Source organism: Mytilus galloprovincialis, chromosome 12, assembly GCF_965363235.1.
Source record: "Mytilus galloprovincialis chromosome 12, xbMytGall1.hap1.1, whole genome shotgun sequence".
Lineage (NCBI taxonomy): Eukaryota > Metazoa > Mollusca > Bivalvia > Mytilida > Mytilidae > Mytilus > Mytilus galloprovincialis.
In genome coordinates, this window is record NC_134849.1 from 40,279,992 (window position 1) to 40,303,525 (window position 23,534).

The following is a 23,534-nucleotide window of genomic DNA, read 5'->3' on the forward strand; positions in this document are numbered from 1 at the left end:
ACATACATTTCGGTAACATCTTTTAAATCTCTGTTAACGGATTTGGGTCTTACATTCACATATTTTTTTAGTTTTTTTTAAACTTTTAGTCATCTTAGACAAATTTGATACGAGTTCTTTTAATTAACTAGTAGATACAAGAGGATGTGATATAAATGTCAATGAAACAACTTTCTATTCAATTGCAATTCACAAGTTTTAAAAATAAGCCATTAAAGGTAAAATTTCGGTCTAAGTATAGCAATGTATAAAAGTCCCGAAAAATGACAAATGTATAACTATATAAACGAGAATACCAACAGTTTAAACCATATAAAGTCGAGAACGAGATAGCACTTATAAACCACATCAACAATCGACAACCACTGAACACAATGTAAATACCTATTTGATAAAAGACACAATTCTAACTGTTCTTTTCTGTGTTGAACTATTCCAGCAGCTCTCATGTATGAATTATTTGTCTTATAAGTTCCTATTTTCATTTTCCCTAAATGTTTTGCCTATAAAGAAGCTTTATGGACCAAGTGGTTTGTTTTAGTTTATTTTTAACGATTCAGCTCAGTAGTCAGCACTTCAGTGTTGACGATAATCACTTATATGGCCATTTTTATAATTTTTTTATTTTTGACCAAGTGGCAAAGTAAATTTGTTGTCAAAATTTAATGAAAATTAAACACGCCACACTAATTTAAGTCCAGGTTATTGGTATCAAGCCGAATTCGACGTACTATTAAAACGCTCATAATTGCATGGCATGACATGACCATACCAACCAATGCCATGGTGGATCACTGATCACGCTCATAATTGATTATTTTTGTTTTGTTCATTTTGCATTGATATATCCTTTCTATTTTATATTTCAAAGAAAAGAAAAATCTGCTTGAACGATTTTATTTCATCAAGTACTTCAATGGCATATATCCTCTCTACGGACAGACTCTCTGAAAAACACAATACTGTAAATCAACAGACACATAAAAATAACTACTATCTGATTTAAAAATGGAGATCATATGATATATATTTGTATAGGTTAGAAAATGTTAGTCAACAAGTGATTATGTGCCCTATTGCTCACTAATTTTACCCCCGCCTGCAACAAATATACGTCCAAGAGGAAGTTGTTAAATGATGAATCTGAAAACGCACACCACAGTATAACTGACTTATAAAAATCCTGAAACCAAATGCCGGTTATCATTGTATTGCAGTTCCTAAGAATAGCGTGATAACAATTTTCAATGTGTGTACCATATGTAAAATGTTACAAGTGCTCGGCGTCTGGCGTAAATATAAAATTTTAATCCTGATATCTGTCATGAGTTTATCGGTAAACAGGAAGTTGTTGAGGGATGAATCTTAAAACCAATCACACGATATAACTGACTTATATAAACCATGAAACCAAATTGGAGAAATCCTAGTATTGTAGTTCCTGAGAAAGATATCTATTGGACGGACGGACTGACGGACGGATGGATTGTCGGACGAACAGACAGAGGTGAAACAGTAGACTCCCATTTTTCTTTAAGCGTGGGTATAATTATAAGGAACATAACTAATAGTATCTGGTACTCTTGTCTGCTTGTTCATTGATCAAATGAAAATGAGTTCATTTTGTTCGCTTTACACTATCAATAAATTTAATTGGTTCGCGTTAATTCACCCACATATATATTTTGATGTCCATCATTTTAAATTTTCTAAAATAAAGGTAACATATCATAACAAAAGATTGCAAGTAGAGACGCACTGTTTGCTTCCATATGGGATGATAAACGGAATCGAACATAATATTGATTTGATTGAATCCAATATCATCAATTTAAAATACCAGAGGTCACAATAAGCAATCTTCAATGAAGCGTTAAACTCCCATCAATACATGTTTGCATTGGTATCTCCCCTTAAATAGCTCATTTGAAAAAAATGATTTTCAAAACTAAAAATTAGATATTTCTTAAAATATTTTAAATAATACAATAAATTAACAAGTGTTCTTGATATAAAGAAACATTCTTAACCATTATATTGCAAATCTATTTCCAAATTTGCAGATTTGGCCAAATAACTAGACCGATTTTGTACTATGATTGTACAATCCAAAATGGCGGTATACCACGTATCTACCTTAAAGTACCAGAGATGACAATAAGCAACCTTCAATGCAGCGATAAACTCCCATCAGTACATTTTTACAAAGTAAAAAGTTAAATTGAACAGCCTTTTGCTTCAAAATGTTGTCAAAGATAACGGGTAAACTGATGGTCAATTGTTAGTTTAAGATAATCAAACTTATCAAAATAACCAAACGATATGTCAGTAAATATATAATCATAATAATGTTAAAAGTTAAAATGAACAGCCTTATTGCTTCAATATTTCCTCAGAGAAAACGGGAAAACTGATAGTCAATTGCTAGTTTAAGAAAGTCACGATATGTCAGTAAATATATAATCAAAGAATGATATTAATCAAATTGTTGATATTCTAAACAATGTTACCAAAATATTTATTATATTATTTATTGCGTATTGGGGTGGCCGAACGGCTTAAGTAGGTTCATCTTAACCAGGGGTTTCGGCAATTACCACTTGTACAAATAAGAGTACTGCTCTGGAGCTCATTCATCGTTTGTACTTCATGTGATCAATATTTTATATTCTTTATTTGTCATTGCGTACATCACTTTATGTGCTCCAGTTTTTGGAGTTTTTATACAGGACAGTGTTGGAACCCGTGTTACTTTCCCCTCTATTCTGAGTGACGAAAACTGCTCAGCAGGCCGTGTGCACAACTGCAAGGCGAATTCAGCGAAAACATTACAAAGCTGTCTTTACATTAACTGTTTTAAAATATTTTCCTATGTTATAAAGAAACTATGAACAATTAACCGTTCAAACTGTTCGTATTTGCTGTTACACAATTTAATTCAGACAGAAAACGACGTGTGCAAAAATATTCATCTATTTATTATTATAAAGAACATTAACAGATTTATATATCTGAAACTTGTTGATCCGTATTTTTAATGTACTTTAATTATTATTGAACACATTGTTAAATTGTATTTTTATTTGTATTTTCAGTGTTTCACCATTAGGATTGGTAGTTAAATAAAGGTCAGCTCCTGGTTGTTTTATCTTTACATAAACCCAGTCATCTTGGTTAAACTCGCTGGTCCAACCAGTACAGTGAAAAAGCTACAACTTGCCTGTTGTTTTTTTTTGGATAACGTACGCCACTCCACGACAGTCAGTCGACCCATAACGTAGTTTCAACGACAACGTTTCCTGCTAGTAAATTGACGACCACCTGTGTTTATATATCCAGAAAAGGAACGACAACGTAGCAACGTTCATACCTATACACTGACAGTGGACTACATAACTTGTGTGTACTAGGCAGCAACCCAACAACGTTGAGTCATAATGGATCCCAGTCACGTAGAACAGCAAGACGAGGTTCAACTCCTAGAGAGAGATGTTTCTAAAGAACTATTAGAACATCCATCTAATACAACACAGCTAGATGATAATCCCGATCCAAACGAAAAAGGACATGTAGCATTCACAGAGAAATATGACAAGTTCTGTGAGGAACTAGAGGACCTTTGGTCAGATTTAGAATTGAAGTTATTAGAAATGACCACTCATATTAACGAGCTCCAACAATTACTTACGGCAGAGGACAAAATCTTACAAGCCTGTATTCCTTTACCGTAAGCGCACAGATGAGTACCTGAACTTTTTGACGAAGACCAGAACGTCTGAAAGTCTTAAGAACATAGACACATGTAATCAATCATCAGAAATTTGACTGTCTAAAATAGACCTGGCTAAGGAAACCCTACTCGAGCATCGCCGCGCACTAACAAAGGCAAAATCCACCAAAACAAGAACATCTATGGTTGAGCAAAATTCTCATAGCGGAAGTTAAAATGGCTCCGATATGTCAAGCCTTGCACGGAGGAAGCGTGCCCATGCAGGAGCTGCTATGTCAAAAATAGCCTTTGCTGAAAAACATGCATTGATCTTTAAACAGGAGGCATTATAAGAGGAACAGGCTCTGTTCAGACAAACTGAAATCAAAGTCGTAATGGAGTAACAAGCCATTCAAGCAGAACAAGAAGCTTTACGTATAAAAGTTCAAATGGAACAAGTAGCCATACGTAAAGCAGTTCAAATGGAAGAAGAGGCTGCACAAAGAAAAGTGCAAACGCAACAAGAGGCTGCGTTCCTGTAAACTCAAATGGAACAGGAGGCAGCACAAAGGAAAGCTCAACTAGAACGAGAGGCAGCACGAGTAAGTTGGGAAAATGTCAATTTGAACCTTCTCAAAGCACATATTGAGGCTGCAGCCGCAGAAGCCGCGGCTCGTATCCTGAAATACGATGGCAGCTAAGCATTTAGCGATCTTCCTGACGAAACAGAGGACCCACTCCAGCGTGTTCAAGATTTCGTCAATAAAAGAGGGACAAAAGATACCAAAGGGACAGTCAAACTCATAAATCTAAAATAAACTGACAACGCCATGGCTAAAAATGAAAAAGACAAACAGAAAAACAATAGTACACATGACACAACATAGAAAACTAAAGAATAAACAACACGAACCCCACCAAAAACTAGGGGTGATCTCAGGTGCTCCGGAAGGGTTAGCAGATCCAATAAACTTTATGTACCGCGTGCTGTACAGGAAGTTACATGACCTCAAAAGATAAAACGAATTCCTGTTAAGATTGAGCTGAATCATGAAGCAACAGCGTTCGTGCCATCTGTGGCAATGAACTTGCCGTCACAGACATCTGCTGTTTTGCCTTCTGATACTAAGTCACCGGAAGTTACAATAATCCCAGATCTGGGAAAAGTTACCGGCATACAACAACTAAGCCTTTCAGTTGGGTTCCCTGCTGAACACCAATAACAAGGCGTAATAGAAGAGATCCCTGTTGCACACCAGCAATAGTCAATCCAACGTCGGATATTTCTACTACGTAAGGACATGTTGTGTTCCCGGTAAACAAACTTTAACGACCGTACAGAATCCTTCTGTACAAGGAAAGCAAGCTTAAAAAACGTCAAAGACAAATTACAAGTTTCGGACTCGGAACAAATGGACCAACTGATTAAGTGGCTGAGGTCAGAGTCTGCCAAACCTGCCATGAGAATTAGGGCATCAAACGTCAACAACCCAACAAGAGGCATACAAAGGTTATGGCAGAGACTGGATGAGCGATATGGTGCTCCAGAAATGTTGGAGGCTTCTCTTACAAGCAAATATGCTAATTCTCCTACCTTGATGAACAGAGATAGCGCACGTCTATATGACTTGTCTGATATTTTATCAGAAATAGAATATCACAAGGAAAATCCCATGGTGGGATGTTTGCGTGCTTATTTCGACTCTTCGTCGTGATAAATCCTATTGTGCAAAAATTGCCATACGGACTCCGAGAAAAGTGGATAACAAGGGCTTCAAGAAACAAGTCTAAATATGAAGTTGCCTTTTCACCTTTCACAGAATTATCTGTGTTCATCAGGGAAATTAGCAAAATCAAGAACGATCATGGGCTCATTTTTGGGTCAAGAGTCACACCAAGTACAAAAGATGCTGCGCCAAAGTTCACACCTCACACATATTCTAATCTCAATGTGCATAAGACAGCAATTGAACAGCAACCTGGAGACATCAGTGAACAACAAAGTCGTTGCATTTTGCATAATACAAAGCTTACATCAAACGAATACCGAGCGTTCCGTGCCAAATCAATCGAGGAACACAAGGAACTGTTGAGGTAAAACAATCTTTGTTACAAGTGTTGTGATTCGACTATGCACAGAAGTCGTGATTGCAACGCAAGTATCAGTTGCAATGAATTCGGAAGTTATAACACATCACTGCATTACACACAAATCGAGTGACCTAAAGGTGCACCGCCTTCAACGCCTACATCAGTCGACGGAGGGAAGCTTATTGATACACCCTACGGCGTGGAGCAACTTGAGTTAGCTGAAACCAAGTTAACCTCTGTTAGTTCAACTTGCACATATATCTGCAAAGATGGCAACAGTAGTAAATCTTGTGCCAAGATACATGTGAATGTCTTTCACAAAAATAATCAGGACAAAGTAAATCGCATGTATGCAATTATTGACGACCAAAGCAACCGTTCTCTCGCCGCTCCTGAATTCTTCAATACTAGATTCAATCTGCTTCAACTGATTGAATGCGATAGCATTCCAATTTTACCAGAACGAAATTGCTACACCTGAAGATATATTGCAATATCAACACTTGCAAGAACAGCAAAAAAATATTCTATCGATTGATTGAAAATGCAAAATCCTGTTGCTCATTTGAAGAAACCTAATAGAGGCACATCACGTCCTTGATCAATGCTCGGACCACCACCGGCACCATTTGTGCAACACCACAAAAAGTGAACACCGACAAAGAGAAATACATCCGAAATCATTCAATTCTTACGTACAGCTTCAATTCGCATTTGGATATGCAAGGATAAAAGGGACGTAGAATGGACAATTTTGACTTAAGTCACAGAGAAAAGGAACATGGCATCGACTGGTGTACTGTATGCCGTAACCGCAAGGGAAAGCGTCCGTTTTGCGAAATGTCCTCGTTGGATTGCATATCGATGTCGACGGGATATTCTTTCATCAGAACTACAGCAATGGATCTGGATTTTGAATTGCCGCAATCCCGTCGGAAAGACCGCCTTGTTAAGGATAGAAGTGGTGTTATACCTAGCCTCCTGTTGGATTACTCCTAAGTTTATATAAGTGGAACTTTTGACTGTCGTTATCTATTATTATTTTTGTTTAAATAATAGAATAGTGATGTCAGATAGATCACAGACGGGGAGTGTTCTTTAACTCATTCATCATTTGTTCTTCATGTGATCAATGTTTAAGTTTCATTACGTACATCCCTTTATGTGCTCAAGTTTTAGGATTTTTATACAGGACAGTGTAGGGACCCATGTTACTTTCCCCTCTCTTCTGAGTGATGAAAACTGCTCAGCAGGCCGTGTGCACAACTGCAAGGAACATTCAGAAGACACGTTGTCCAAAGGAACAATTCGTGGCAAACCAGAGCGTGAGTCACTTTTAAAAACATACAAAGTATGTCTTTACATCAGCGATGAACTGTTTTAATATATTGACCTATGTTGTAAAGAAACTATGATCATTTAACCGTTCAAACTGTTCGTATTTGCGATTACACAATTTAATTCAGACAGAACCCGACGTGTTCAAGAATATTCATCTATTTATTATAATAAAGAACATTAACAGCCGTATATATATTCGAACTGTTTATCCGTATTTTTAATGGACTTTAAATATCATTGAACACATTGTAAAATGATTTATAGTTGTATTTTCAGTTTTTACCATTTGGATTGGTAGTGAAATTAAAGTCAGCTCCTGATTATTTTATCTTTACATAAACCCAGTCATCTTACTTAAACTCGCTGCTCCGGCCAGTACAAGTATCATTACTTTACTTCATCATTTATTTGTATCGAATGCCAGACGATTGTAACCTGTCTGTGACATGTATTGTATTTTTTTCATGATGGTGTTGAAGTTATATATTAATACTGTAATGGAACATTGATTTTTCTAATTAAAAGCTAAACCAAGGGTATATTTACCAGTTTGTATTCGCATATGTAGTGTTCAGCAGTAAGGCTACTACAGGGTACAATTTGCCAATACCAGAAATCACCGGCGACGGCATATAATTTCACAGCACAGGGCGAATTTGGGTCAACATTAATGACTGAAATAAATAACCGAATATTTATTTCGTATTTCGTATTAAATAATACAATAGGGACAATTTCTATTCTGATTGTTTTTGATTGTATTAGAAAAAAACGTTAAAAAAAATAAATAAACAAAACTATCGTTTTTCAAACCTGTTAGTCGAACACAAACTGGATTGCATGTTGTTCGGAGTGATCAACAGCTCCATGCTGACATATAATGGTTTATTTTTTTTTGGCAAATTGTGACTGGGATGGAGAGTTGTTTCCTTGGCATTTATACCCCATTATCTTATATCTATTCAAAATGCCATGGGAAAAACGGAGAAAAGAACAGTAAACAAAACACAACATATAAATACAAGCGGTAATATCAGGTGCTCTGGAAGGGTAAGAAAATGCTGCCCAACTAGTGGCACATGTGGGGTTGTAAATTGTACACATCCGTAGTTCAGTCTTATTTGGAAGGTCACAATCGAAAAATAACTATTGGTTTTTATGCTTTTATCTTGTTATGGACTGAATTTTAAAAGTTACCTTTTTATACACATATATTGTTTGATACCTGTAGATGACGCTTCTTTTTTGTGTTGTTTATTTGCTGTCTCATCGACGTATGGTGTATATGCTTTTGCTAATTATCATAAAATTTACCCTGACCAAATGGGAGATGATTTAATGAAAATGGACCATCTACGGCAAATGTATAGTCCCCATCCTTATCTATATCATTTGCTCCGGTCCACACATCCGCAGCATTTACTGCTGTAAAAAGAATTAAATGTTAATGAGCTTCATTGAAAATTGGTAGAACAAAACTAAGGTATGAACATAAATAACGACTATGATAAAAAAATTTATAAAAGTCCGCCATTCTGTTTCAAAATAATTAGCTTTTTAAAAGTTTGATTTTAATTAATAGAATATGAATGTAAAAACTCAAATGTAGAGAAAAAAAAAACCAAGAAGGGTCCATGTGCTTGTTTTCTAGATACAGTCTATCAAAATTATGGCGGGAAATGATTCTTTGTGGTCTTTTTATGCCTTTACATTGGTCTCATTTTTCTTTGAAAAAAAATTAGAAATAAATAACAAGGATTTTCTTGGATTTAAAAATACTGGTTTTAAACTACATGTAATGCAATTATGAAAAGAAAAGTAATGGTAAGTGGGGAAATTTTATTAATGGCACTTCATAGATAAAACCAAGGAGTTCCGAAAATCTCGCATAATTTCAAAAACAAGAGAAGCGAACATCTTAAAACTTGATAAACTAAATAAGTAGTCAGTGAAACTAATGGAAAACCTTCATATTCCTGACTAGAAACAATATCAATCAATTTTGTTGAAATTTATAAAAATGACCACATTATTGATATTCATGTCAACACCGAAGTGTTGACTACGTGGTTGGTGATACCCTCGGGGACGAAACGTCCAACAACGATGGCATCGACCCAGTGGTGTAAATATTTATCAAAGGTACCAGGATTATAATTAAGTATGCCAGATGTGAAAGCGGATTATTGCATATTTTATTGGGGCTGCCTTACAGTATATGGTGTTGCAATAGGATGTTCAGATGGGTATAGGGTATCGACAATTAAGTAACATTCACGAGAAAACAGTAATATATCGTGTGGACCAATCGCATCTATCAATATATTGTTAATACTTAGCAAACCAGAATTAATCTACAGATGTATATTATTTTCTTAACTGTGTCTATTATGACTTACATATGTATACAGTGAATCAATGAACATGTCCACTATAAAAAAAAATGCCTGGTATTTAGTTTGTGAGATTTATTCTATGGGAGGTACTATCAATAAATGTAACTGATTCTTCCAATTCTGGCCAATAACCCTTTGAAGATTCCAATTCCTCAGATGAATGCCATGTTATCATTGATGTTAAAGCTCAATGAAGAATTGACCCAATTTCATGGATAACTTTGTGAACAAAAGTATTGCTTAAATAAAATTCATTTTTTTCAAATGTATGTTAACAAATCATAACCATTAAAAGATTATTTGGTCAACTTAAGAGAACCATTTCTTCATTCCTTTGACTTATTTTGACTAGCGCTCTCATGAGAATTAAACATACTTCATTAAAATGATGTACTGTTGATGGATAAATAAACCGCGGAAGCAACCTGAATGTTAAGAATTTTGTTTATTTATAATGACATAAAAATGTTTGTCTTTATACAGTTTATTCCTTTCGACGAAAGCTTTTACATAATTAATAAATTTGTATCCACATTTCAATTGTATATATCTTGCAATAGTGCATTGAATACTCGTTGAATTTAATTTTATTTTTTGGCTAGAATTATGTAAATTATTGAATTGAAGTTATGCTCCATCTATTGATTCAAATGTCACTCAATATAAAGGAATTAAACATTACAAATTTTTATCATTTACCTCATTACTATTTTTGGTTTCGATATCGGAATCGGTTTTGGTTTCGGTATCGGCTTATGGTGAACATGTCTACTTTTATGCTTTTACTTTTCTTACTTTTCTACATTAGCTAGAGGTAGAGGGAGATGGTTGATATCTCATAAACATGTTTAACCCCGCCGCATTTTTGCGCCTGTCCCAAGTCAGAAGCCTCTGGCCTTTGTAAGTCTTGTATATTGTTTTATCTTAGTTTCTTGTGTATAATATGGAGCTTAGTATGGCGTTCATAATCACTGAAATCGTATATATATATATATATATTTGTTTAGGGACCAGCTGAAGGACGCCTCCGGGTGCGGGAATTTTTCGCTGCAATGGAGATCTATTGGTGACATTCTGTTGTTGTCTGTTCTATGGTCGGGTTGTTGTCTATTTGACTCATTCACCATTTCCGTTCTCAATTTTATACTAAGTCTGGTATCTATTATGGTGCGTAATATTTTGTGTGAAAGATTTAAAAAAGTTTTGCGGTATGGAATTTGGTTTTAAAAATATGGAACATATATATATATATATATGTATATATATAAGAAAATTATTAAAAGATAATAACGGTTTCAATGCATCACTTTTTTACTAGTACTTTCACTGCTTCCGCAGATCTTCAGGTACAATTGATTGACGTTAACAATAGTATGACATTAACAAATACAAGGGAGACTACTAATGTCATTTCAAGACTTTAAAATGTTACGTTAAAATTAGAATATCATTTATCATTTAATCCCGGGTTGAGAATGTTTATGAATAATTTTTCTTTCTTCCTCCGGAGAAAATCATTTTGACGATTGACCATATACAATGGAGATATTTTAAATCGTCCATTAGAACAACGATGGAAATGGTCGTTTGCCCTGATAAGTGTTAAATCTTCATGGTTGGTTTGCTGTCTATGTAAAGTCATTCTAGTCCGCAGTTCATTTTTTGTCTCTCCAACATAGAATGCCTCACAATTTGAACATATGATAGAATAGATGACGTTTGAACTTTTACAAGACATATTTTGCCTAACAGTAAAATGTTTTCCATTTTTTAAATAAATTGAACTTCCTTCTATTAAATTTGGACAAGTCATACAACGTTTATCGGTACATTTTTTTACAATTGGCACAGTTTCATTAAAGCCAAATTTTGAAGATGTTTAATATCGTTTCAGACTTTTCGACTGTCTTTTGCTGTTGATAATCTTCTTTTTCTGTAAGACTTTGTCCATTCTTTCACTTTTGTGTAAATTTGTTTCAATTTGTCGCATGAAACTAAATATGTCATAATCTCGCGGATTATAAGTTGTGACAAACGGAATAATTTTGTTTAAATTGTTCGATGATTCCTCAGTAGTTTTGGATCGCCGTGATTCTGTAATAATTGGTCCTTTTGTTAGTGCCTTTTGAATTCCGTAATTTATTACTTGTTCCGGGTAGTGTTGCTTCTTTAAATACTTTTTTAATTCTTCCAGTCTTTTATTGCGTAATATGTCTGTACTTGTAATAGTGATTATTCTTGACGCTAGATTAAAAGGTATATTTAATTTTACATGTTTTGGATGGTTTGAGTAAAAATTTAAATACATATGTGTATCAGTGTCTTTAGAGAAGATATCTGTAACAATCTTATTTTCCTCCGTTGTAATAACCAAAATATCCAAAAACGGCATTTCCCTGACATTTCTGTTAATAGTGAAACGAATATATGGATTTAAAGAATTTAAATCAGAAAGAAAATCTGAGACAGATATATCTGAATTCCAAATTATAAAACAATCGTCAAGAAATCGTTTCCAGTTTTGACGTATGTAAATGGCAAAATCATTTCCGTACTTGTTCCAAATATCCAAGTACCAAAGTGGCATATGAAGGCGCCATTTTAGTACCCATAGCTGTTCCTTTTTTCTGATGATAGTATGTTCCGTTAAAGTAAAAAATATTTCTTTCTAGTATAAGTTTCAAAGATGGATGCAAAGATAAATTCTTTTGTTAATCTGTTTTCAATGACGTTTTCCGTATTTTCTAACCAATATTTTACGGCTGTAATTCCTAAGTCATGAGGGATATTTGTGTATAGGCTGACAATATCAAAAGTAATAAGTTCTGAATTCGGGTTGACAGTTTTTGGTAGATGATTTAAAAGTCCAAATCGTCTCGTATAAAACTTGGAACTTCACGACATAAAGGTTTAAGCACAATGTCTATAAAATGGCTTAAATTCTGTGTAACGCTGCTGGGTTCGCCCACAATAGGTCGAAATTTTAAATCATTTGGTGTTAAAAGTTCTATGTATTCACTGTTTTGTTCTGATATCGCATTTGAAATTTCCTTACTTTTGTGAATTTTTGGTAAACCATAGAAATAGCTTCATTCTTATATATATATATATATATATATATATATATATATATATATATATATATATATATATATATATATATATATATATATATATATATAAGTACGTCTGAATCAGTGACAACTCTACAACAGATTTATCCATCGGATCGCCATCAATGATGGTGATACATAGCTGTGTACATAAACATATAAAATGGAATCATTGACTTATTTACATACATTTTCCTCAAATCGAATTCGTACCTCAGAAATATTACTTGTTTATCACAATAACCTTTATTTTACATGATTTCCAAAACATTTAATACAGACGAGCAACACAGGCTTCTAAGAGCATCCAGCAGCTTAAATAACCTGTGAAAAGTAAACTTAAAAAAAATTAACTCCGAGGAACAATTTTAAACAAAAGGTCCTTACCAAATGGCAGATGTTCGTATATTAATAATGGTGGATTTAACCTTCTTTTTAACCAGTGTATCCTTTTACTGGTATGTCAGTCGAATCAAATTCCATTAAGTTGACAACGATGTGTTAACAAAACAAACAGACAAAATAGGTGAATGAAGGTTAAAATCATAATTGTTAGAAAAAGACACCATATAAAAGATTGAGGCCAAGTTTGGAAAATGTTGCCTAGTAGTTAAATAAAAAGCAGATCATCCCATTGTAGTCTTACAATAGTTACCAAACCGATTAAATTCGTTGTCACATATTTTTGTAATACGTAATAACGGATAAAATGGTTTGACACGAACTTTATGAATTTGTTATCACAGTTTTTGTTTTTGTAATTCATGATTACTGGAAAACCTCATCTTAAACAAATAATGATACATTCTCAACTTACGAATATTAAGTTCAATCAAGACAGCTTTGGCTTCTTGTTCAGTGTTCGGTCTCCACATGTAGGCACCATCTGTCTGAGCACAAATGGCCTAAAATTAAGTAAGATGATATTCATATCACGTTTACATCCGTTCATTTTCTCGAAATTCGTGGGTACAGGTAAACCACGAAATTAAATCTTCAACGAATGAAAATGAATTTTCTATAAACTTGTATATAGATATAAGATGATGTATGTTTGACAATTAGACAACTCTCCATCCAAGTCAAAATTTATAAAGTTAACCATTACAGGTCAAAGTGCGGTCTTTAGTACAGAGCTTTGGCTTGCACCTAACAGCAATCTATAAAGGGCCCCAAACAATTTCTAGTGTAAAACCATTTAAACATGAAAAAACAACGTCCAAATTATATAAAAATAAAGGAAACAGCAGTATACCGCTCTTCAAAATTCATAGATTGATGGAGAAAAAAAACAAATAAAATCCAGAAACGAGAAAAACACTGTTTAACCGAATCAACAAACGACAATTACTCAACATCAGGTTCCTTCCTGCCAACAATTGCAATGGATTTATACGTTTTTTTATGGTACATGTACCACACCTTTATTCTTATCTAAACCAATAGTGTAACATCACAACATAGACAGGCACACTATAAAATATCAATTTAAATGGCTTTCCTCAATGAAAGAAGTAGTAACACAAATGAAGAAACACAGAACGAATAAATCTGATCGATTATAATTTGATGTTAAACATTTGCAGAAAAAAAGTCAATCCTAAAAAAATTCAGCCATTTGCAATAATGTTATACAAATAATGACAAAGGTAAATGAAAATAATTGTGTAGCTAGGTATACTTCTATTGTTTGTATTACCTTCCGTTTAAGAACACAAATAATTTTCTTATATAGCAATAAAACTATTCTTAAAATTTGTACACTGGGGTCAGTCAAGAATAAAACTAAAAAAGGGTGCTCGATAATTCTTCGTTATCTTCATGAACAGGTGTTAGAGATGTGATGTGTATACAGTTTAAAATTAGAAAGGAAATAATATCGATGTTCATAGTATGAAATTATAGTAATTCCAAACACTCATAGATATATAGACAAGATATATGTATGCTGACTCCAGCAAAACCACGAAATTAAGTAACCACGGACGTGAGATTTTTTCTTATTTACGAAAACTGAATTTTGACTCTTCGCAGATATGGTCATGTATAGAAAGCCTTTAACAGAAAACTTTCCCTTAAATTTGTAGGTTGACATTTGAATCTACATATTTTCTTTGCTCTTGCTTGACCGGTTTACAGGATATCGCAGAGAAGGTAACATGTCGAAAATATTAATTTTCGGAGTCCAAAGTCGATAATATGAAAATAAGGAGTCAGAATTACGCCAAAGAACTTTCAGTTATTGTGTTGTACTATTTTAGTTCTACTATCAAAATACCATTGTTTATTTAGATAAAGTTTTGTCCAAATACTTCTGCTTCATTCAACACTTCTCAAAACGTCACATGGTATCCATATATACAACTGTACATATATATATATATATATATATATATATACAAATCTTCTGCAACAAAATTACCCAGACTTTCATCAAATACTGTATAAATCAAACACAGATACAGATATAACGCCAATGACATAATTATGAACACTGTAGAAAAACTTTTTGAAAGTCGTCATCCTTCGTACATTAAACCAGGTAGTCATTTATTACTCTTATACGTTAGGGATTAGGAATTATAGGAAATTATAGAAAATGACTTAAGTCAGGGATTAAGAATTCTGAAATCTCCCTTAATAAAAACATCAAACCTATACCTTTTTGTAATCTTATATTAAAACTATAGTCTGCTTACAGATAAAGTAAAGTATTGTATATGGTGTGTGATTCTTGTTTGATTTCGAAGTAACATGCTCGTTCTTGCAAATGGGGATTAATTAACATACTCACAAAAGCTTCATGCCAGGTTGTCGATCTAAGACCAATAGACGTTGAATAACAATTAGCACTAATTGTTTGGTTTGATAATATCTTGAACCCGTTTGGGCAAGTTTCAGGAACACACGGCGCTTTTAAAACAAATCATTACAATTTTATCAACAATAGCAATTAAAACATTAAAAAGATAAAGCGATGGCGTAATTACAATAACGTTATAAAAGAATCATTATGTTTAAATTTTACAGAACTTCATTAAAGAAATAAATGTTACCAATCGTCTGCACCAGACGCACATTTCGACAATCAATGTCTTGTCATTGATGCTGGAGGCCCAAATATTTAAAATATACACCTAAATAAAAAAAAATGAACAGCTATATACCAAAGAGAACACAAATTTTAAAACGAGGTTCAATTCACCCTGTTCGTCATTTGAAAATGCCTGTACCAAGTCAGTTCTTGTCCATTCGTTTTTGATGTGATTTGTGTTTTGCCATGTGATTATGGACTGTCCGATTGGATTTTCCTCTGAGTTCGATATTTTTGTAATTTTACTTTTGAGCCAAAGCTGGACACAGAATCAGAACTTTTCATTTTGAATTTAAAAAAAAACATGGTATAGGGATATAGAAATACAAAAGAAACAGTTACTTAAGAAGATTTGAAATGATTGCCAATGAAACAACTCTCAACCACAGAAAAAAATTGTCGTGCATGTAATGCATAGACATTTTTATTTTACACATCTGTTTATGATAGCAAAACAAACACAACAGAAGAAAATGATGAAAAGAAACAGAAACCGAATATATGTGATATAAATAAATCAAAGAAATAGAAGAACAAAAGAAAAACAGAAAGAAAATTAAAAACCAATTGTTCAGAGAACAATTGAAGGTCTTTCCACCAAAACAATGTATTTTAATATGAAAGGTGTAAAAATAGGTTAAAAATGTCATTTCAATCGTCAAATGATAGCTTATTGTACGCTGATTCCAAAAATATATGGTTTCTAAACAATATTTTTTTAGATAAGGGAGATAATTTCTTACTTCCGGTTTGAAAAACTCTATTTCCGATAATATTTGACTATTTACTTGACACTGATTCCAAAAATATCTTGTTTTTATACTTTTATGTAATAAAGTACAATAAATAGCTACTTCCGGTTTACACAAGGTCACTTCCGGTTGTTTTTTTAAGTTTAAATGGTTTGATACCGTTTGTCAAAAAGTCTCATGACTTTATTATGTATACAGATGGGGTAAAAGCAAAGGTCAAAATCTAGAACGTCAAATTAAGCTATGACCTTGTGAACAATTTCAAGGTCATTAACCAAGAACCTCAAATCAAAAGACCATAGGTCTTAATTATGTTTAGTTAATGAGTTATATCACCATACGCGTATTTTTAAATACCAAAGGGGAGAAAACTCCCTTTCACATTCAACGTACCCTTGCAATCAAAATTTACGTGTTACGACATGTCACAACAAACGATTGAGAAAAAATAATTTGTCGATATCTTAAACGTTTTTTGGAAACGAGTGGAAATGAGCCATATTCAAAAATTAGAATATGACCTTGACCTTTGACCTTGACCTAATTTTCATTTTTTGGGACCAAGGACCTCAAATCAAAAGATCCTAGGTCTCTATCACTTATGGTTTATAAGATAGAAATTCATATCACTTATATCAGATGCATAAGGGGAAATAACTCTCATATGGAGCGGTCATATCGCTTCGGTCAAAATAGGACAAATCATGCGAAGGATATAACGAGCAATTTTGTAAAATAAATTTGTCATAATCTTTTACGGTTGCGAAGAAGATGCGCTAACAAGGAAAACAGTGTTTGGGGAGATAACTCCTACAAAGAAAAGTATTTGTTTACGTAGGGTAAATTTCAAAAGCGCATAAACTGTTCGATATCATATACAAAATATCTAAGCGACATATTGCGAAACAAATGTTTATCGCAAGAACTAAATTAGGCGGAAGAAAAAAAAAATAATCAGAAGAAAAACAATAGGTCTTTCCACAGAAAAGTGGAAAGACCTAAAAAGACAGGTTATACTTACGTTGCAAAAAAATATCAAAATAAGGCAACGTTTTTACTTTCCGCCATATAGATGATGTTCTTTCACTAAGAAAGAACACCCCAAGGGTGACTGGGGTATAGAAATATGGTCACTTGGTCTTATCCCGACCGGCAATAAAACGCTTGCCGAAGTGGGGCGTCCGTTTGGCTGTGTGGGATGTATCAAGTTCGCAGTCAGGTACGGTCAGAAGGGGGACGATAAATCCGATGTCTCGTGTAAAGAGAGTGCCACGCTCTTTGCACGTTAAGAACCCTGGCAACAACTCCTTTGAGGGGTCCGTAGGTGGCCTGTTGCAAGGCAAACTTTCTGTCCCTATCCAAGATACCCTCATTTTCCAGTTGCAGTCCAAATTCCCCCGACCATCATCCCAGATGGCCTCTATCGTATTAACCTACCTATTGTATTTATTGTGAACTTGTTCTATCCTGAATATGCATGAAATATTTGCCACTGGACGTTAAGCAACCAACAATCAATTAATTCACTAAACAATTTAAAATTTTGTGACTATGTGGAACGCATTTCTCCAATCGAACTAGAGATAAAGGATACTACAGATACAGTTAAGTCGGCTTCATATCTTGGCTTACATCTAGAAATTGACAATGAGGGCCGCTTCTCACAAGGAAGCTATTAAACCAAATGGTGAAGTTGAAATCATCCCTTCGTAAATTTTACGGACGCCATCACGAGTTGGTTGACCGTTATGAAATAACCGTTTCACAAATGATATCGGATATGTTCCTTACGTGGTAACTACAATCCCCTTCCCTTTCATAAATGTGACTACCGAATTAGACTATTTACCGGAATTGTAATCACATAAGCAACACGACGGGTGCCACATTTGGAGCAGGATCTGCTTACCCTTCAGGAGCACCTGATATCACCCCTATTTTTTGGTGAGGTTCGTGTTGTTTATTCTTTAGTTTTCATGTTGTGTCATGTGTACTATTGTTTTTCTGTTTGTCTTTCTAATTTTTAGCCATGGCGTTGTCAGTTTGTTTTAGATTTATGAGTTAGACTGTCCCTTTTGGTATCTTTAGTCCCTCTTTTATTGCAGTGTGTTACCCTTTTGTCGTGAAAGTTAATTGTAAAGGAACAGAATACATTAGTTTTGATGTTATGTTTAATTTTGCATATTACAATGAAGGCACATAGCGAATTTCAGCGACGGTATACAGTTATTTCCATTTGAACTTTATGGTGATTTAGACATAGACTGCTATGAAATTTTTAATCCTTATTAAGAAAATGATTACAAAGGGAATTTTTTTTTTATTTTGGACGGGATATTTTTTTTTGCATTTTTACAAAATTAAAAAGAAACAATAATTAAAACCATTCTTAATGTTTGTGTGCAAAAATCGATGTATTATGTGTTTATGGTTTCTGAATAATTGACATTTATCGCAAACCTTGAATTAGATATTTTGCATGTGAACTGTAATTTGTGAAGTGTATCCGTCAAACGTCATCTGTCATCCGTTTAAAAGGAAAAACGGAAAAAAAGGTTGACAAAAAGACACTTTACATACCATTTTTTCACAAAAAATAAAACTAAACTATAGGTAGTGACAACTGATTGCTTTTATAAAATTTATACTTATATTATCAAAAGATTTAAGAGAGAACTCGAGTTGATCAATAAACCTATGTTAAAAACATTTCTGCTGACGTGAGGCGTTTCTTTTTTTAACTATGATAATTGTTTTAATTGAAAGTAAGTTGACATTTATTTATTGAATATTATGAAAATAATTTCAAAATAAACACATGTAAACACATAAATGTGCTTCCCAAGTGTGTATTATGCAGACGAAAAGTCAGAACATAAGTTAAAAACAGAAAAAAATTCTGAAAATTGTAACATAAAGAAATCTTTATGGACAATATGGCAGCTTAAACTACTTTGTATAATTGCTTTGTCTTTGACTGCAAAATTGCAAATGTGGTATTGTAAGTATAAACATGTCACATTTAGATGTTCTGTCTATGTTGTGGTATTGTAAGTATAAACATGTCACATTTAGATTTTCTGTCTATGTACAAAACAACATCATCAACGATGTTGAGCACAAATTATTTCAATAAAGGAAATGAGAAGCTGTTCTATGATTTTTTTTCTCTCCAAAAATAACTATCTTTGTCTATAAATTTTATTTGCATTTTGTTCGATGTGATCAACAGTGACTAACACTATTAATTAATGTATTTGTCTACTTACATTTGCAACATGGTCGTCCACTGCAGCATTTCCCGTTATACGTCCATTCAGGTCCGAACGTTTCATTACATGACATATTTTTTTCCCCACATTTACCATTGGAGTCGAGGCATTTTCCTGAAAGAGCTGAATAGTAGAGTACTCCGATACAATATAGAATGATTAACTTTGATATTTATAGATTATCGTTGATCTTCTCAACGAGATTGATTTTTTCGCTTGAACAGGGAAGGCGAAAGCGAGAAAGTCAAACGAGTTGAGATGATCAATGATAACCTGTTTATTGCTATTTTACCTATGATGACGTTGTCAATGTTATGACAATTTCGTTAGCAAAGCCACGTTCCTCCTAAGTTTCTAGCGATAGTTTTCTATCTCAAGTGAGTAGCTAAGTTACTAAGTTTGCTCGAGATGCTCGAAGATCTGCTTAAAAAGTTTTAAAATTAGTTGTTCTTAAATGCAGATTTTGTTTTTATTGTTCTTATGTTAACAAAGAGAGTAGCATTGAACAGTTTTGTACAGTTTCGTAGCTCGACAAAAGTACTAATATTATCGTTATAAACTGAAGGTTTCTATCCCCAAGTTACTATAAAAACAAACGGCAGATAACTGTGTTAACATGATTGAATATCTGTTACATAAAAAGGTTCAAACGATGTCTGTAGTTTTTGACTCTCGAAAGAAGAACTTTTAATCACAGTGATATGACCGTACCTTTTTATATTATGAGAGAGTCTAGCAGCTTAATCTTTAATCTTCACTACAGTGTTTTAAACATATAGGATACTTACTGCCGCCCTTTGACACACCAATTGTGCAAAAGATGAAAACAATCAAACAACACCACTTCATCATAATTCTGAAATGAGATCTCATCTATATGTTATTTAGAAATACACTCATTATCGATACAGGATCGCAATTTTAATAAATTACGCCAGACGCCAGAGTTTTGTCTACAAATATGGAATTATTTAGATAAAAACGTAACCCAGAAGTAAGCGCAGTGAGCCTGTATGCATTAAATGTTATATTTTGATCGCTTATTTCAAGTTCCAAAACATGTAACAGTTTGTAAACCATAGTCCCTACTTACCAATAGAAGTGTTTATATGATTTATAAAAGTACTGTCAGGTTGTAAACATTAAAGAAGTTTAAAGATTTGCTTCCAAAGTATCTTGATAACGAGCATTACTTATCAACACCACTGTAATTCACTTTTCATGTGTTAAAATCGAAGTGGGTAATCGGACTGTCAGAAATTAAAAAAAATGTGGAATTATTCGTGTTAGGGATTCGTATTGATTTTTTGGTTTCAATTTTTGTTCTTTGTGATTTTCTATTTTGAATGTCATTGTTGTTTAAATAAGTATTACAAAACGTTGAATTTTCGAAAAACTAAGTATTGTTTTATCCCAGGAATAAATTACCTTAGCCGTATTTGGCACAACTTTTAGGAATTTTGAACTCTGAATGCTCTTCAACTTTGTACTTGTTTGGCTTTATTACTATTTTTATATGAGCGTCACTTACGAGTCTTATGAAGACCAAACGCGCGTCTGGCGTACTAAATTATAATCCTGGTACCTTTGATAACTATTTCCAGTCTTATCTATGAAAAACGTGTTTTAAATTCAACATTTTGTTTTCAGTCACGTTTAAGGGTAAGAAATCTTCCGAAAATTTACAAATTTGACTTATTATTAGATAAAACTTAATTATTTGTTTCTTATAATGTAATATCAAGAAAAGTATGTGTTGTGCAATATTTACATATAATACTTCTTGTTCTGTAACGGAAATGTAAAACGATCCGAATAAAGCTAGACAATGAACTAACTAATTCAGAATATATATTTGTTACCAGTCTGTAAACTACAATGCCATATGTCGTAGGCTAACGTAGTTGATTTCAACTTTCAGTGCACTTAAATATGATTGTTTACTTTAAAACTATTTTTTCATTGCTAACAAAGTTTATATGTTTAGTCTGTTAGGTGTTCGAATGTCTGTTGGTCATTTTCATCTCTTTTTGATTTTGAAATTAGTATTTTAGGGATGTTTTAAAATTCTATCCGCCTTTCAATAGTTTTTTGTTTTGTTTGATCTGAATCAGAATAGTCTATTGTGTCTTTAGTAATACACATATATATGGATTTTAAATATGTATGTGGCATTCCCAAGTCAGGAGCCTGTAATGCGGTGGTTGTCGTTTGTTTATGTATTATATTTGTTTTTCGTTCAATTTTTAATATATAAATAAGGTCGTTAGTTTTCTCGTTTGAACTGTTTTACGCTTTCATGTCGGGGCCTTTTATAACTGACTATGCGGTATGGACTTTGATTGTTGTTGAAGGCCGTACGGTGACCTATAGTTGTTAATTAATTTGTCATTTTGGGCACTTGTGGACAGTTGTCTCATTAGCAATCATACCACATTTTTTATATATATATTTGGGCTCTTGTGGACAGTTGTCTAATTAGCAATCATACCACATTTTCCGTTTATATATTCAAACAGCCGCAGAACACATTGTAATTTCAGAAAGTAATGCATCTTCCTAACAGGTACATGTATTAAAATATTAGAGAGAGTATAAAAATGTGGCATTCGAAAAAAGACATAAATATCTCTAAACCAGCCACTACAATGGTAAATATAAAAAAAAAAGAAAAAGAAATGGATTATTGTCAGGAAAAAAACATGCATTGAAATTTAACGGCTAGGCAACGTTTGGTTAATTGTTAAAGCAAAGTAAGATTTTATCTTTCAATTAAATTTGACTTGCTTATTTGATGTTTTCATGAGCTGAAATTTATCTAATTAAATTGTATGTAACATTGAAACTTGTTTAAACCGAACCTCATTGAGACTTAGGATTTTGCTCGGTTTTGGCCGATGTTAGGTTTAAGTAGATTCACAGCGCATACAGTTGGTATGACGGTTTTTAAAAACAAACTTTGTTTATACAGGTTTTCGGTTTATACAGGATTCGGTTTAGCCATGTTTCACTATATGTTACATATTAGTTGTATTGGACAAATTAAAATAACTAGAATACCGTTTGTAAGAAAATAATTGAAAACTTACCAAAAAGTGTAATAGCAGAGCCGTAGATAGAAAGATGATTTCTGAAATAAAGTTGCTACTTAAATAGCAAGTTAAATAAAAGTACAAAGTCAATGTTCTGCGTAGTTAATAACATCGATCAGTGACATATGTTGTTTTTATGTCGTTATATTTAAAAAAAAACAAAAAAAAACATGTATACATGTATATATTTAATACAACATCATTAAAATATATGAGTAAGTTGTTATATGTCATTTAAAGTCAAGAAATTTACACATTTTTGTTTCAATGTGTTTTAGACCATATGCAGTAAGATTGAAAATGAATCAAGTTATTACAATGTACAACATGTATATATAATGTCGATGATATATGTTAATAAATACAATTTAGAATGAAAATGGGGAATACATGCACCAAAGATGTCCGATACTGCATTCGTTCCGTACTTTCTTTTATTATACATTTATGCCCGTGCCTCTTGTCAAATTTGTTTTGTTTTTACGTCTGAAATAATTTTGAATAAACTTATTATACTTATTATAATGATTTGTTAATATCGCTATTGATAAAAAAAAATGTAATAATGACAATATTATATATTCTGCATTAAAAAAGTAAAATTTTACTAAATTATCTCACAAATTAAAAGGGCTTCCGAAAGTCAACAACAAAAACGTAAATAACGACATCAA

The 23,534-nt window shown here is 33.1% G+C and overlaps 1 long non-coding RNA gene across 1 annotated transcript; it reads right to left on the minus strand.

The window, feature by feature from the left end:
* Positions 1–881: 881 nt before the first annotated feature.
* On the minus strand, positions 882–22,949 carry LOC143053562 (uncharacterized). The gene is made up of 8 exons (XR_012971407.1): positions 22,858–22,949; positions 20,557–20,624; positions 19,766–19,882; positions 15,445–15,563; positions 13,468–13,555; positions 8,456–8,566; positions 7,688–7,815; positions 882–947 (listed from the first exon to the last, which is right to left on the minus strand). It is a non-coding gene; the product is annotated as an uncharacterized LOC143053562 (long non-coding RNA).
* Between the last annotated feature and the right edge of the window lie 585 nt (positions 22,950–23,534).